Source organism: Colius striatus, chromosome 2 (genome assembly GCF_028858725.1).
Source record: "Colius striatus isolate bColStr4 chromosome 2, bColStr4.1.hap1, whole genome shotgun sequence".
NCBI lineage: Eukaryota > Metazoa > Chordata > Aves > Coliiformes > Coliidae > Colius > Colius striatus.
In genome coordinates, this window is record NC_084760.1 from 8,690,785 (window position 1) to 8,707,517 (window position 16,733).

General features: G+C 44.0%; 1 protein-coding gene across 5 annotated transcripts in view; it reads right to left on the reverse strand.

The window, feature by feature from the left end:
- The window catches only part of ANKRD6 (ankyrin repeat domain 6), a 109,315-nt gene extending 95,775 nt beyond the window's left edge, over positions 1-13,540 (reverse strand). For all 5 annotated transcript variants that reach the window (XM_061989572.1, XM_061989577.1, XM_061989574.1 and 2 more), the window contains exons 1-2: positions 13,443-13,540; positions 12,909-13,041 (exon numbers count right to left, since the gene is read on the reverse strand). The gene's annotated coding sequence lies outside the window, so the exon portion shown is untranslated. The remainder of the gene's footprint in view (positions 1-12,908; positions 13,042-13,442) is intronic.
- Between the last annotated feature and the right edge of the window lie 3,193 nt (positions 13,541-16,733).

Below are 16,733 nucleotides of genomic sequence, written 5' to 3' on the forward strand. Positions count from 1 at the left end.
AGACTCTTCTCCACACTATGCAGTCTAGTGGTGGGAATTTCAATTAGGTAACAAAACTCTGACATATAGTTCCCTACCCCTGGGCTCTTTTGTTCCAACTCAAACAGCACATCTCCCAAAACGTCATTCCTCATTCATTCCAGCAGGGTAAGGCCATGCAGAACAACAGTCCACTACCTTCATCTGAGCATTTGACTCGTGAGGAATGCCTCCACATCAACCTCAAAAAAACCAAAGTAATTTGTTCACAGAATCACAGAATCTTAAGGATTGGAAGGGACCTTGAAAGATCATATAGTCCAACCCCCTGCCAGAGCAGGACTTACAGATGCAGAGGTTTCTGTTAGCATCAACTCATTTTCTTATTTCTACTACTAAAGACAAAAGTTAATCTGTATGTACTTTCTCCTAGCTTCCCTAGTTCCTCTCCTATTCCACTTATAGTACAAACTAGGATCTCAGTTAATTTGAAAAAGCTATGTGTCAACAGAAAGTACTTTCAGGCCAGGTCACTGAAGCTAATCTTACGTAACCTCTCAGTGCAGGCTACAGCTCGATTAACACAACTCACCCTGAATATCACATTGCTTTTCCATATATCTCTTGAGAATCTTGCCAGCTGTACAAGCATAGGAACAACAGAAGAAAATAGGTATAACGATACCTCGGATCGTGCATCAGGTGACTATAACAGGCATTGCACAAGGGTGCTTTGATGTTACAAAAGACCTAAGAAAATTCCAAGGGGTTGAGGTGTACTCTTACTACGTTTACCCTCTTACCAAAGGGCACTTGTCAGACACATGCCATCTGCTGCATCGAAATGTGATACCCAACCAGGTAAAATAACAACTTCCCATACCAGCGGGCTCTTTGCACGGATAAAAAGAACATTACTAACATTATTTTAGGTGGTTAAAGACTCTACGCTATAGAGACTGCATCTCTTGAAAGCTGCTTCTCTTGCAGGACAGAATCTCAGCTCCCTGTGAAGACTCTGCCCTAATAGCTACCCACAAGAAGTCAGAGGTTCATCATCCAGAAACGTTTGTACTTGTGTCAAGTATAGGGATCTGAGAATGCAAAGAGAACACAAATGCCCTCACTCTCCCTTCTTGCTCCCTGTTCCCCAACCTTTTCCCATATGCTCATGGGCCCTGCGGGAACCCAAAGGAGCAACTCTGCACTGGAAGCCATCTCTCTGGGAACTGAAGCTTGGATTAAAGAGATTCAGCTTTTTAATGCTTATGAAGGTTTCCCACAGCCTGGAACAAAGAATAATCTGGAAAAGCCTTATTACGTAGACCAGGCTACTGCACCTTGGTAAAGTCGGGATCCCTTATTGTAAGCACCACCTTGGTCAGCCACTGGTTGGAATCGTGGAGGACTACACTATTTGTTGCACCCATTTCAGTCTCCCTGTGTTTCTAATTCATCTACAGCCAAAGCTAGATGCTTTGGTCTTACTTCAAGTACTGAAAAGAAACACAGAATCATATAATGGTAGGGGTTGGAAGGGACCTTTAGAGATCATCTAGTCCAACCCCTCTGCAGAAGCAGGGTCACCTAGATCAGGTCGCATAGGAACATGTCCAGGCAGGTCTTGAAGACCTCCAAGGAAGGAGACCCAACAACCCCTCTGGGCAGCCTGTGCCAGGGCTCCCTCACCTCACAGTGAAATAGTTTTTTCTTATGTTTAAGTGGAACTTTTTGTGTTCCAGCTTCATCCCATTACCCCTTGTCCTGTTGCTAGCTGCTATAGAAAAAAGGGATGTCCCAACCTCCTGACACCCACCCTTTAGATATTTGTAAATGTTAATGAGATCCTCCCCTCGGTCTCCTCCAGACTAAACAGCCCCAGTTCCCGCAGCCTTTCCTCATCAGGAAGATGCTCCAGTCCCCTGACCATCTTGGTGGCCCTGCACTGGACTCTCTCCAGCAGTTCCCTGTCCCTCTTGAGCTGAGGAGCAGAGAACTGGACACAGGACTCCAGATGAGGCCTCACCAGGGCAGAGGAGAGGGGGAGAAGAACATCCCTTGACCTGCTGGCCACACTCTTCTTGATGCATTCCAGGCTTCCATTGGCCTTCTTGGCCATGAGGGCACATTGCTGGCTCATGGTTAGCTTATTATCAAAAGGATCATGCTGTTCAGGGTACCTGCTTTACAGTTATTTAATACTTTGATGTTTCAGCGTATCTGAGTGTCCATACTATACAAGAGGCCAGTTTATGGAAGACAGTGTTAAACACATAGAGAAATTTCCCATTATCTGCCCACACAGGCTGCATAGGTCCTGAATGAGACTATGAAGCAATGCCCACCTCCCCCCACCCCACCCCCAAACTTATGCTGGAATAATACAGAAGTGCAGCATCATACTAGAGAGATGCCACATTCTCAGTCTCTGTTCCCAAAACCAGACAGGATTTTCTTCCTGGCTTTCTGCTTCCCTACCCTCAAGAGACTCAGCTCTTCTGTTCCTCTTTATATTCCAGGACACACTTTCCAGAGAGATCTCATTTTCACTTTTAAAACATATAGAAAAAAATCCAACAAAAATCTAAAGGAGGCAGCAACTCCTGTCTGATGGGATAGAAATAGATATTCCTGCACCATCACTTCTACCAAGGAACACCCTAGACCACTGCTACCCAACCCCTGCACCCCCCCGCCCCATCACTCCACTGCTAAGGACGAGAAGCCTAACAAAGCTGAAAGAGCAACCAGAAAAGCTTTTGAGCTGCTGATGTTGGTGTAGACAGAGCTGAATGAAGTCAGAGATGGAAAAATATTCCCTAAGACCCAAACATTGCTAAACATGAAGTGAAAGCAGAAAAAAAAGAAGACTGCAGTCTGATACAGATAATGCTTAGAAGAGAGGATGAGAAAGAAAACCCTGAATATAGAGCTTTTAAAAAGACTCACAAGACCCATCACAACAATCAATCTGGTAAAGAGAACCTGGAAGAGCATGGGAGAGAGACACAGGTCCTTTCTCACTCTCACAAATTCTTTTTTAAATGTTAGTTAAGCTACCTTTTGCTGTATGGTTCAAAGTGGTGACTCAGCACTCATTAACCACTGTCAGGAGCACAACTAGCAAAACGGCAGGAGATTTATAAGGGATGAGAAATGGATCAAAGAAAAGCAGATAATTCTCAGATCAAGGATGTGAAAGTAGGTCTAAGACAAAAGAGGGAAGCAGACAAAGGTGAGAAACAATACAGAGAAGCGTTTGGAAGCAGAACAAGAAGAGGAATTACGCATGGGAAAATGAAATGGAGAAAAGGTTGAGGACATCTTCATTACCTTAAAAGCACAAGAGTGGCCTAATATGGCTAAAATGTGTGTTGGCATTTCAGTGCAGACAAGATCAAACTTCACTCCTGAACTATGCAGATCCATCCTTGGACTTGCAGCCACTGTAACATGATAAAGGAAGAGTTACAGCATAGTTTTGCTCTGTTAGCACTACAGGAGTGAATCACATATTATCACAGGAGCTGTATTGCCACGAAATCATCAGCTATCAGTACTGTATAAAACAGAGAGAGAACAGTAAGGAAGAAGAGGACTGACATTTTCTTACAGTCAGTCTTCCCATTTGTTTTTGGCCCAAAACAGGGAGGCAGAAAGGAAGGGAAGAAAGAGAAGGCAAGCATATTAGATATTTGTATTTTTGTTTTCCAGTCCTTCCAGAAAGGCCAGTTTTGTAAACAGAAAGCAAGCTGAGATTGTTTTTAAAGTCTTGTTAACTACTCCCATGACTGTAACGAGCTGACAAGTATCTCTTTGCTGAACCTCCTCCATTGAAAATACACTGCAACTTCTTTTGCACCACATGGTATTTTAGTCATGCTATCTGCACCTTAAAACACTCAGCCTATTGTTCCAACAGCACAGATCTGCATGCTGAATTATAAAATTGTCCAATATCATACCATCTTGGCTACAGATTTAATTTCACAGAATATGAAACTTCACTGCAAATCATTATACAGTGAGACAAGGAAACACAAACATTGGTTTCCTTTTTTGGTTTTTCTTTTTTAAGTGTAAGACTACTACAGTTCCCTCTGGGAGGATGTTTTTCATACAAAGACATATTATTTGAGTCTTATTTGTGTTAACACTCATTGAAGTAAAAGACACTGGTCACACAAGCAGAGAAACCAGGTTTTGATCCAGCATTGCTGTTACAGAAATAGACATTTTTAAAAAGACCAGCATAATAAGCAACCATGTCACATTTGGGGAAATGGTCTAGTGGTTGACAGGGCTAGGAAAAAGGCTGGACTTTATGATCTTAAAGGCCTCTTCCAGTCTAAATGATTATATGATTCTTCTTGAAAAGTCACCACAGGTTCTGAGTTTAGCGTAATTTAAACATCTTTCTTGTGTCCTGTCAGCATTCAGCTCTAACTAATCTATATTACAATCTTATCCCGGTTTGCTTCATCAAATTATCTCTTTGGTCAAAGAGTGCTCTAGGTCATAGAATGGTAGGGTAGGAAGGGACCTTTAGAGATCATCTGGTCCAATCCCCCTGCAGAAGCAGGGTCACCTAGATCAGGTCACACAGGAACAGGTCCAGGTGGGTCTTGAAGACCTCCAAGGAAGGAGCCTCCACAACCCCTCTGGGCAGCCTGTGCCAGGGCTCCCTCACCTCACAGTGAAATAGTTTTTTCTTATGTTTAAATGGAACTTTTTGTGTACCAGCTTCATCCCATTATCCCTTGTCCTGTTACTATCTACTATAGAAAAAAAGGATGTCCCAACCTCCTGACACCCACCCTTTAGATATTTATAAATGTGAACAAGATCTCCCCTCAATCTCCTTTTCTCCAGACTAAACAGCCCCAGTTCCCGCAGCCTTTCCTCACATGAAAGATGTTCCAGTCCCCTGATCATCTTGGTGGCCCTGTGCTGGCCTGTCTCCAGCACTTCCCTGTTTCTCTTGATCTGAGGAGTCCAGAACTGGACACAGGACTCCAGATGAGGCCTCAGCAGGGCAGAGTAGAGAGGGAGAAGAACCTCCCTTGACCTGCTGCCCACACTCTTCTTGTTGCATCCCAGGATGCCAATTAGTAGCATGTAAATTTTTGGAAAATTATTCCCAGATTTATTATGTGCCTACAGGAGTAACTTCAGTGAAAAAAAAAACAAACACCAATTTTTTTCTGCCTCCTCTCAGCTTCTCCTTATCACTGTCCACCAAACATGTGCCTGACAAATTTAAAATCAAACTGCTGGGTTCCACAGTCTTTCAGAGAATCTTGCCTTTCATGTCTGGAACTGTGCAGACACACAAATGAGGATGTTGCTGCTTAAATTATTAGAATCCTGTCAGGTTTTTCTTCTTCTTTTTGTTTTTAATCCTCAAAGTGAAATACTTCGCATAGAAGCTAGAAGCAATATTTTATTCAAAACCTAGCTGTTTAGTCTGGAGAAGAGGAGATTGAGGGGAGATCTTATTAACATCTATAATGATCTAAAGGGTGGGTGTCAGGAGGTTGGCACATCCCTTTTTTCTATAGTAGCTAGCAACAGGACAAGGGGTAATGGGATGAAGCTGGAACACAAAAAGTTCCATTTAAACATAAGGAAAAACTATTTCACTGTGAGGTGAGGGAGCCCTGGCACAGGCTGCCCAGAGGGGTTGTGGAGGCTCCTTCCTTGGAGGTCTTCAAGACCCGCCTGGACATGTTCCTGTGTGACCTGATCTAGGTGACCCTGCTTCTGCAGAGGTGTTGGACTAGATGATCTCTAAAGGTCCCTTCCTACCCTTACCATTCTATGATTCTAGCATCCAGAATTTGGATTCACATCTTTCCAGCTTTTAAGAATAGTTATTTCTGAAATACTGTATCAATATGAATTTTCTTATGTATTTTATGAAGTTTTGTACCTCCAGTAGATGTCTGAATATAATTAAATGGGATGAGCTAGTTTCGGTAACACAGGGAAACCAAGAAAACAGGTAGTGGTGCATCCAGTAGAAGTGAGCACAGCACTTCAAAAATTTAAGATCTATTTGTTTTCCAGCTCATAATTTAAAATTAAGAATCTCTCCTCAACTAAGCTTGACTTACAAGTGTTGAGTGACTCATTAGGCTTCAGCGTAAAGCCAGTTTTACCTGGGACCTGGCCTCAATGTTTCCCAAAGATGGAACAAAGAGTGCCAGTGAAGTGGAAATCCTGCTCTGTCTTTCAGTTTTCTGTAGGTCTGATGAAACACACAGTTAAAATGTGTTCTACAATGTTTCACATTAAGATGGTGGCTATTCATTTCATTCTAGGGAGCTGTATACAGTCATCCTCCTCAAAATGGTAAGACTGTCAAATGCATTAACTGTAACAGGCAATGTTTCAGTCTGATTGTTATTAATAAACTCACTTTTTACATTTTAACATAGAAGGCAAGCATCTGTTGCATGTCTATGCTTTTTACTACAAACAAACACACAAACTCTCAGTTGATTAGTTCTCATGCTTCATATCTTGAGTGAGTATTCACTTTTCTACTGACAGAAGTTTCTCATGGTTTGCGTATCCTAAACTTACTAGTTCTCCACCTATACATGGTCTTTAAAAAAAATCAGGCTAGGGCAAAAGTGCCTGTAGTGCAAAAGTTAGCAGATTTTACCAAGTATCACTAAAAAAAAAATCCCTTTATAAATGGGATTTTCAGGGTTGACACACCAGAGGGCTGTGCTGCCATGCAATGAGACTTGAACAGGCTGGAGAGGTGGGCAGGAAGAAATCTAATGAAATTCAACAAGGGCAAGTGTAGAGTCTTGCAAAGAGATAAGGAAATGCTGGAGAGAGTTCAGTGCAGGGCCACAAAGACAATGAAGGGACAATGACTCCAGCACCTCCCTGGGCAGCCCCTTCCAATTCCTGACAACCCTTTCAGGAAAGGAATTGTCCCTCATATCCAGCCTGAACCTCACCTGGCACAACTTGAGACCATTTCCTCTTATTCTATGCTGGTTATTAGGGAGAGCAGTGACCCCCACCTCACTACAACTTCAAGTTTTAGAGAGCAAGAAGGTCTCCCCTGAACCTTCTTTTCTCCAGACTAAACAGCCCCAGATCCCTCAGCCCCTCCTGACATGAGATGTGCTCCAAATCCTTTCCTAGCTTGGCAGCCCACCTCTGGATCCTCTCCAGCACCTCAATGTCCTTCTTGTAGAAAGGGGCCCAAAACTGGACACAATATTGGATGTGTGACCTCACCAAAGTCGAGTAGAGGGGAATGATTGGTAGCCTGTTACCACAGCTTCCCTGATTGCAAGTTATTCCTCAAGCTGCAGTAACTCATGTCCAGTCCCCAAAGATTCCCCTCAAAGGAAGGCAGACTGCTTAAAAAAATCCACATTAAAATCAATAATATAAAATCTAGGCAGCTATGGGATAAAAGGAAAAATCCTCATCTGTATAGAGAACCAGCTAGACAGGAAAAAAATGGTAAAAAGAAAAACCAGTCAGTCCTTGTAGTGGAAGAACAGTATGTCTGCAGTCCCACTGACATTTGCATTAAGAATATACTGTTCTCAGTATAGTCACTAATGAATCACTGGGAGATAAGGAAATATTGCAACAGTTAAATGACAGAATTCAGTAATAATACTAAATAATTGATAAAGGCAAGCGCTGACTGCAAAGAGATACAGAAATACTTAATGACACCAAACAACCAGTAAAATGGGTGGCAGAATTCAATACCATGTAAACACAGACTGGGCTTTATTTCAGGAAAAAACACCTCAACTTCATATGGATAATGATGGGCTCTGGATAATTCAGGAATGAGATCTTGGACTTCTAGTGGATAGTTCTTATGAAAGCATCAGCACAGTTAAAAAACAAGGAGAGTGCTAAAAATTACTACTGCATCACATGACAGCACACAAAAATGGCAACATGATACAAGTTAAAGCGTAACATTTCTATTTATTCTAACTACCTTCAGACTCTGAAATGAGAAAACAAGCTGGTCAGCATCTGCTGTGACATCTGCCTGCTACTCCATCATCCATCACTCTTCAATGAAAATATGTATTGTTGTCAACAGAAATCCATCCAAACTTCTTGTGCTTCCATACATGCAAATTTTAGATCATGGGGTCTAGTCTATAGCTGAAGTTACACCACAGCGTAACAAAAGAGGAACAAAGTAAAGACTTAAGACCAATATCACACCACTTCTACTTAGAGGAAAAAAAAGAGCACATGGCAAGAGCATGGCCTGATTTTACACAGAGCTGTGAAAAGCTATGAAAAAATCCCCAAACTTGTAAGAATTCAGAAGCTGCTGCAAAGTCTGGTAAAGGCAAAATGATAAGAAAGTGTTGTACTTTTAAATTGTGGATTTAAACCAGAACAAAAACATCAGTGACAAACTGCAGATGGCAGGCAGATAATTCCACAGCTAGAAGAAAGACAACCCCTGTCCCCCCAACCCTAAATCCTCTCAAAAGACTTCAGCCAGACACAGTCTAATCACAAAAGCAGTCAGAGAGAAAATAAAGGAAAATTACTCATATGTAAGCTTTACAATATGCTAATGAACTGACTTAAGCACTGGGTATGCCTTGCAGATATGAGTGCAATTACTTGAGACAGTAGTGATACAGTGAAAAGATCATGCCCTGCCCAAGCCTCTGAACCAGCTGCAATTTCTGCAGCTGTAGTGCACATACAGACACCAAAAACTTATTACAACACACCTAAAATGATTCACTGTGATTACTACTATAAACCTACTCAAATATTGAGCTGATACATGATCACCATACATTCATGGTGCCTTTTTATTTTATAAAGCTGACCCATTTGAGACCATGTAGGGAGTTTTGACTAGGAGGTGTATCAGCCCAATATACACTAGCAATGGGTCCTGCTAGGATATCACATTGCTCCCAAGCTCAAGTGGGATATACATCAGCTGGAGAGAGTCCAGTGGAAGGCTACAAAGATGATCAGGGGACTGAAGCATCTTCCTGATGAGGAAAGGCTGTGGGAACTGGGGTTTAGTCTGGAGATGAGGAGACTGAGGGGGGATCTTATTAACATTTACAAATATCTAAATAGTGGGTGTCAGGAGGTTGGGGCAGCACTTTTTTCTGTTGTATCCAGTGACAGGACAAAGGGTAATGGGATGGAGCTGGAACATAAAAAGTTACATTTAAACATAAGGAAAATCTATGTCAGTGTTGAGGTGAGGGAGCCCTGGCACAGGCTGCCCAGGGAGGGTGTGGAGGCTCCTTCTCTGGAGGTGTTTGAAACCCACTTGGACACGTTCCTGTGTGACCTGATCTAGGTGACCCTGCTTCTGCAAGGGGGTTGAACTAGATGATCTCTAAAAGTCCCTTCCAATCCCTACCATTCTGTGATTGCAGATGCTGTTAAAGCCAACAGAAAAAATTCCTGACTGGCTTCAAGTAACCCACTCTCAAATTGGAAAAGGAAATGATCCCACTGCAATGAGGGCACAATAAAGATTCACATCCTTACAAAACTCATTTCCATCAAATCCAAATGCATTTTCCATGACGCAAATGAAAATGCTTTCATCCAACACCATGCCAGGTCATGCACCCAGATACTTTATCTTCAAAATGGATGATGTTTAGGTGAGGAAGAAGGCAAGCTATCAGACAGAAAGGGAAAGTAAGGGATAGACTGTTAGAAGTAGCTTGTTTTAAACCAGGGTTTGAAGAAGGCAAGATTTCATGAGTACTCCAAATATACTTCTGATCACAACACAAGATAAAAAAAGCCTTGGCATAAGGCCAAGTATTTTTTTTCTTTGGGACTAGAGTAAGCCCACTAGGGTGTCCATGCTCAGCATATCACTCTCCAGCTAATCCATAGCTCCAGTATCCCCTGCCTGGCATCCATACCAGATACTTCTACCCATCACTTCCCATGACATGTTCAAATCCCATTTCCAACCACAGCCAGCTTCCTCCATGGCCAGGGCTTGACAGAGATGCACTTAGGGTTTGAAGGATGGGTAGAGAGGGTCTGGGGAGCAGGAAGGAGAGAGCACCAGAGGAGCAGGCAGGAAGGCATGAGTGTTGGCAGTAAGACAGTCTTCCTTATTGATTGCAGGGAACTTAAATTTCATGCCACATAGGGCAGGATTAAAAGATTAAAAGTAAAACGGGGTCAAAATAGTTGGACACAAGGCAGGGAAGAAAATTATCCCATTGCTATAGTATAACACACTGAGGTATTTCCAAAAGGCAGCTCTACATCTTCTATTTTTTAAGAAGTCAGATATTCCACTCCTTAATACACAAAATGAGCTAAAATGACCCATTTCAAATTTGTATTTGCCCAAAGCAATTACAATTCCTTTATGTCTTTGACAAATAACTCCCTAGGCCAGTCTTGCCAGTGAAATATAGTACCTCATTCATGCTGTTAAATAAAGTACTTCCACTAGTGACATGTTGGGCTTGATGTATCTCTAAGAAAAGATACGACTGTGAGTTCTCTGGAAGCTCATCCAAAGTCCCAGCTGTTGAGGGAAAAAAAGAAGGAATTGCAAATCTAAGACTAATGAGAATAAATAAAAGAAATATAGTTGTCAGATGGTATAATTAATTTAAGAATCTGAAAGTGCTTTACAAACATTCATCATTACGCTACCTGTCCAAACAAATAAACATTGTACAGATTTAGAGAGGAAGGGGCAGCAAGGTTTTTCCTTACGTCACCACATGACTCACTGGAAAAGTCAAGCAGATACGAAGATGAAGATAGATGGAGAAATACAACTTGAGGCTCAATTACAGAATCTTAAGGACTGGAAGGGACCTTGAAAGATCATCCAGTCCAACCCCCCTGCCAGAGCAGGACCACCTAGAGTAGGTCACACAGGAACTCATCCAGGAGGGTTTTGAATATCTCCAGAGAAGGAGACTCCACACACCATCTGGGCAGCCCCTTCCAGTGCTCCCTCACCTCAACAGGGAAGAAGTTTTTCCTTGTATTTCTTTGTAACCTCTAATGTTCCAACTTGTACCCATTGTCCTATCATTGGCCATCACTGAGAACAGCCTGGCTTCATCCTCCTGACACACACCCTTCATATATTTGTAAACATTAATGATGTCACCCCTCAGTCTCCTTCAAGCTGAAGAGCCCCAGCTCCCTCAGCTTTTCATCATAAGGGAGATGCTCCACTCCATCACCTTTGTGGCCCTGAGCTGAACTCTCCCCAGCAGCTCCCTGTCCTTCTTGAACTGAGGGGCCCATAACTGGGCACAATATTCCAGATGTGGTCTCACAAGGGCACAGTAGAGGGGGAGGAGAACTTCTCTCGACCTACTGCCCTTCTAATACCATTGGTCTTCTTGGCCACAAGGGCACGTTGCTGGCTCATGGCCATTCTGCTGCCCAACAAGATCCCCAGGTCCGCTTCCCCTATACTACTCTCTACAAGTTCATTCCCCAACAGGCATCTTATTTATTAAGATATCATTAATCTCATCAAGTCCAAGAACATTTTAAGTTTGACAAGCTGAACTCCAGAACATGCCACCTGTGACAGATCAGGATGCAAAGCCTGGTGCTGCAACTACATTTGATCAGCAAACATTGAAGCCCCATTTGTGAAGCAAACTTCCCACAGTTTCTGTTCCACAAAAAAGAATAGAGATCTGCAAAAAGCTTGAAGAAAAGCATGTGGATGATCATGAGGCTGATCACTCTATTTTTACCAGTCATTTAACTTCTAGTGTTCAAAGCCAGTCTCCTACGTGAGGTTGATAGCACTGTTTGGGTAAATATCAAGAAGTAGGGGAAAGTGTAAACTTTCCCAGCTAAACACTATCACAATGCCACTTTTGAATTTTAGTACAGTTTCTTTTCAAACAAACAACTTGGAGAGACACAATGAGATTACTACCATCACAGCATTCCCGTTCACTCTAACAGTCTAATAGGTCATCATTGACACAAACAAGCACACATCATCTATGTACCAGGCATCTAAAGGATGATTCCTTAACCTCTCACTGAATTCTAGACACAGGTGTCTAATACTTTTTGTAGCCAGTGAAATGCAGTTCTGGTACATGCAGTGGATGCAACCAGTATTTTCTGCTCAGAAATCATTACAAAGTTCTGAATTAGTGTAATTATGCCATGTCTTGCAGTCTAAAAAGCAACTGCAGATCTTACACATCATCACACATCTCCACTTTGTTTTCCAAATACCAAAAGAACGAAGATTACACAATGCTTGGAACCTGAGCTTGCCAAAGTAAGTTGTTATAAAACTAGTTGCACACCTGGACACACCATGCTGAAAGCAATCAAGTTAAGTGAATAACATTCTCCTCAGAATAACACATGCACTCAAACAGTCCTGCTAGAGGATCTGGATCACGTCTAACTAAAGCTGCATAAGAATTTAGTCTTTATTAATTTGTTTCATCTTTGAACACAGATGGATTTACTGATCTTCCCAACAGATTGCTCCTTTCACGTTAGTAAGACATTCTATGTTCATTTCAACAATCCAGGAACAGCTAATTCACCTGAGAACAAAACATTTCCTACCCCTCTAGGGTTTTTTTTTTTCACTGTGAATGAAAGGTATTCAGTAGCAGACAAGATGTCCTTTTGGTTATGTGTATTGCAGAAATACCAAACACAAACACAAATTATCACTTCACACATAACTATAAAAAAGGGAAAACGCTGGTTAGCGTTTTGATAAAACAGAGTGCTGTCTGCAGCCTATGCTGTAATGCCCACAACACCCCAGGGCACGATAAGCCCTTATTAATGCTTGCAATAAAATGAACACTGCAGAACAATTACACAGCGTAGCCATGGATTCCTAAAATCAGGGAGCTCTCCCAGCAGCCAACATATATACTCACAAGGCGTTGAGACCTCAGGGGAAGCTGATGTTTGCAGTAAAGTAGCGGAAATGTTTTCATCGGAGTTTTCAGGTGATGTCAACAACAGGAAGGATGACTTTGAGCCAGATTTCCATTTCTCATCAGACACGTCCTTAAAAGTTGGAAAAAGAGCGTTAAAGCTCCTCGTTTACATCTCAAACCCTGCAATTAAGACCCTTCGTAGCTACAGGCTCCTGGAGCTATGCGGCAGCCCGTGCAAAGGGGGTTCACCTCCCGGACCTTACTCCGGGGCCGTAATAAGGAAAATACTTTAATTACTCGGGCACTGAGGACTTATTTCGCCCCGCTGCAGCTCCGCCACCGCCCTGGCCACCTCAGCGACCACCTGTCCGCACCCCGCCACAACCGCTCCCCCCGCGCCGGCCCCGGCCCGCCGCCGCCTCGCCTCAGCACAGCCGCGCTCAAGCGCGGCGGGTGTGCGCGGGTCTGCGGCCAGGGTGCCGCGAGGGTCTGCGGCCAGGGGCCCACGCGTACCGGCAGCGCCCCGCTCACCTGCGCTGCCACCGGCTGCCTTGGGGCGCGGGGCCGGCCACAGCCCCACCGCCTGCAACGGCGCCTCCGCCACCGGCCTGGGCTGCCCCGGAGCCGCCGCCGCCGCCGTGCCCGCTGCGAGGGCGACACCCCGTGGCCGCGGCAGGCGAGCGGGAGGGCGCCGCGCCGCCTCCTCCCCGCGACGGGCCGTGACGGGACCCGGCCCGCGCCTCCGGGCCCCTCGCAGCTGAACGGGGAAGGTCACGCGTGGAAGCGTGCGGACACAGCGGACTTGCCTCGCCTTCCTGCGCCGAGCCGGGCAGTGGAACCAACGGCGGGCAGGGTGCGCTAATGCGAGCGTGGGGCCGGGTCTCGATCGCCAGCCTGGCCCCCGCGGGCTCCGGCCGGGGCGAGGCTCCGGGGGAACTGCAGGCTCTTCCTAAGCGAAGGGCCTTTGCAACTTGATTGTGAAAGCTCATCATGATTTGTGTGGCAACAGGAGTGCTACAAAACCAATTTCGGGAAGGCCAGATGCCCTTTCCCGCAACAGGGAGCCAGACAGAAGGCTCTGAAGGCTGAAGATCAGAGAAGGCACAGCTCACTGTGCCTGCTCGCTGCCTCGCCCACCCCTACAGCTACTACAACGTCCCAGGGGCCTTCGGTTCACCCAAGTCATGTGTATGTCTGTATTTCGGCAATCCACTAACTGCAAGGAGGCAAGTTAGATGGGACCATCTGTCGGCAGCAGCAGCACGGGAGTTTGTGTGAGTAGGATGAGCAATAAAAGCGAGATCTGAAGGAGAAAACAGAAAGCAAGCGGCTGTTCCCCATACAATGCCTGGTCCCGCAGGCATGTTGCTTTCAAAGGCATTCTCAGGTCGATGTCCTAAATGAGCTAAATGTTGAAGTATCACAGGCACCGTCTAATTACATGATGAATCTATTCTTTTGAATGCTTTTTGCAGATGATTCTGCTTCTGCATTTTTCGCTAAACAATTACTGTGGCATTCAGCGTTCTGTGGTGTTCTGTAACACCGCGGGTTCCCCTCAAGATCCTTAGTGCTCAGCAGGAAAGATTTAGTGTCTGAATTTTGTGTCCTGATGCCTCTCTGATCTCAGCAAAGCTTCGTGGCTTTGTTGAAATTACAGCACTAGTCTGAAGCCTGGTGTGATTACTGAAATTAGAATGTAATTGCTAAAATACATAAAAATGTGTTGCGATTCCTTGCACTGTAATTTTGCTGGCTCGTTTCCCTATTCAGGGCAGACTTACTTCATAGGAATACTATTTTACTTAGTATTGAGTAAAATTGTGATGTAGGAACAGAAGTATTTGTGTGAGTAACAGATAAGCTGTATGTTAAATAAGTTGCATGAATGTAAATGCTTGCAGGACTACTTTGGTTATACTTGATGGCTATGATTGAGAAACAAGATGTTAACACATTGCAGAAAAAGGTTTTCTTGACACTGATTTGCCACCAATGTTTCCCCCCTTTAACAGAAGCAGGATGAGACACTGTCATGATCCTATATGCAGACAGGCTCCCTTGAATTATGTGGATGCCAGTAGGAGCTGTGTTTAATTATCATTAACCTTTCTTTAATCTAGACAGCTGTATTGTATTGTTCTGGATGTTGTTGTTGTTTTCTTGCTAGGAAGAGGAGTTCATGAGGATTCTCTTGTGTGCCTGAAACGGAAAGCATGTCATGTCTCTGAACTGCAGCTCCCTGCTGACAAAGTCCAGTAGCATCTAATATTGTAGATGTTGTATACCCAAAGACTCATTCCTCTGTCCACCTGCCCTTACTACAAGTCCTGCCACTGAAAGGTGACTACTGTTCATTTATGAGCAACAGGCTTCAAAGTTAAATGACTTAACAAACAGAAAACAAGGAAAGAAAAAGGCCAAGTGAAGAGGAGAGGGAGAGCAACTTGGTGGCAAAGGGATAAGACCTGAGTCTGAAGCTCATGTAGAGTTTATAACAGGTTATACTGCCAAGGAGTTGGCAGAAGTGCTTCAGCCCAACTCTAAAAACTTCTCCAATGGTGGGCCTGGAGTCTACATGGCTTTGAAGCTGAAGCTGTGGTCAAGCAGGAAGTCACTGACATCAGTAGGAAGGGCTGCATTGTAAACAGTCGTGTCATTCCTGAGCTTCTACACCCTGATTCAGTATTCTAATGTCTTCAAATTACTCTCTCACTGGTGATGTTTGGTAGTTCTTTATATAAAAGAAATGTAATACAGACAGTCAGATTTCTGAGTGAGACCTGCTTCCCACAGCCAGCCTTGAAACCTAACAGCACTTTCTGTGCAGATGTGGTCAGCCCTGAGAATGAGATAGATGGTCCTTCATTACAGACCTGCAAGCTCTCCTCTTTCCATCAGGAGTTTTCAGCAGATTAATGCCACCCAGGGCTGTCCTGAGACACAATGTTGAAAAGATGACTGGTAAAAAAAGCCTTAAAAACTCACTTTGAAATGTTTCCCATAGTCTTTTGGTACATTGTTAACCTGTTCAAGCAAAACTTCCAAACAGGTTGATAACAACAAAAAGGCATTTCAATGGTAGATTTGTCACAATGTGGAACATAAGAGGGGGATTTCTTTCCCCTCTCCAGGCCAAAGTATGCCTCCATTATCTGAAATGGGTTAGTGTAGCCTGGAAGGTCTTGTGATAAGAAGATTGTCGTGCAGCATAGAGGTGAGAAAATAATCAGCTGCAGGAAATATGTGGAAACTCCGAACTCAAGTCCAAGCATTACATCAAATGCAAGGAGGGAGAAGAGTAATAAACAGAGGAAAATGTGCTGCTGGAGAATTAGGAACAAAACTGCCAGTCACCACAGTGGGCAGCATGGGATGACAGCCAGAGGCTAAACACAAACACTCTGGTGCTTAGACTGGTACAAGACAAAAACAGCACTGGAAGCTCCTGAGAGGGGCACAGCTGAGGGGCAGAAGGTCTGTCTTCATGCAGTTCTGGAGGAAGCAATAGCAGGCAGTTGGGTGTACCTCAGTCTGTCAGGGGCTTAAAAATGCCATCCTCTTCAGAGGTTTCACTGCTGTGGCTTTCTTTAGTCATGCTTATTGATCTAGAGTATTATTTCTAAAATAATCTTGCTCACCCACACTGCAAACAGGTTACCATTCACCGTTGCTGTCTGGTTTAACATTTTGGGCCTGGCCTTATGATGAGAGGGAAGGAGCATCGGACAGGCCAGGCCCTGGGCAGTGCCACAGGTACTATTTGGACCCAGAGAGGGCAGAGTGCATTTGTGAGCTGAGCTGAGCTGGGCTGGGCTGGGC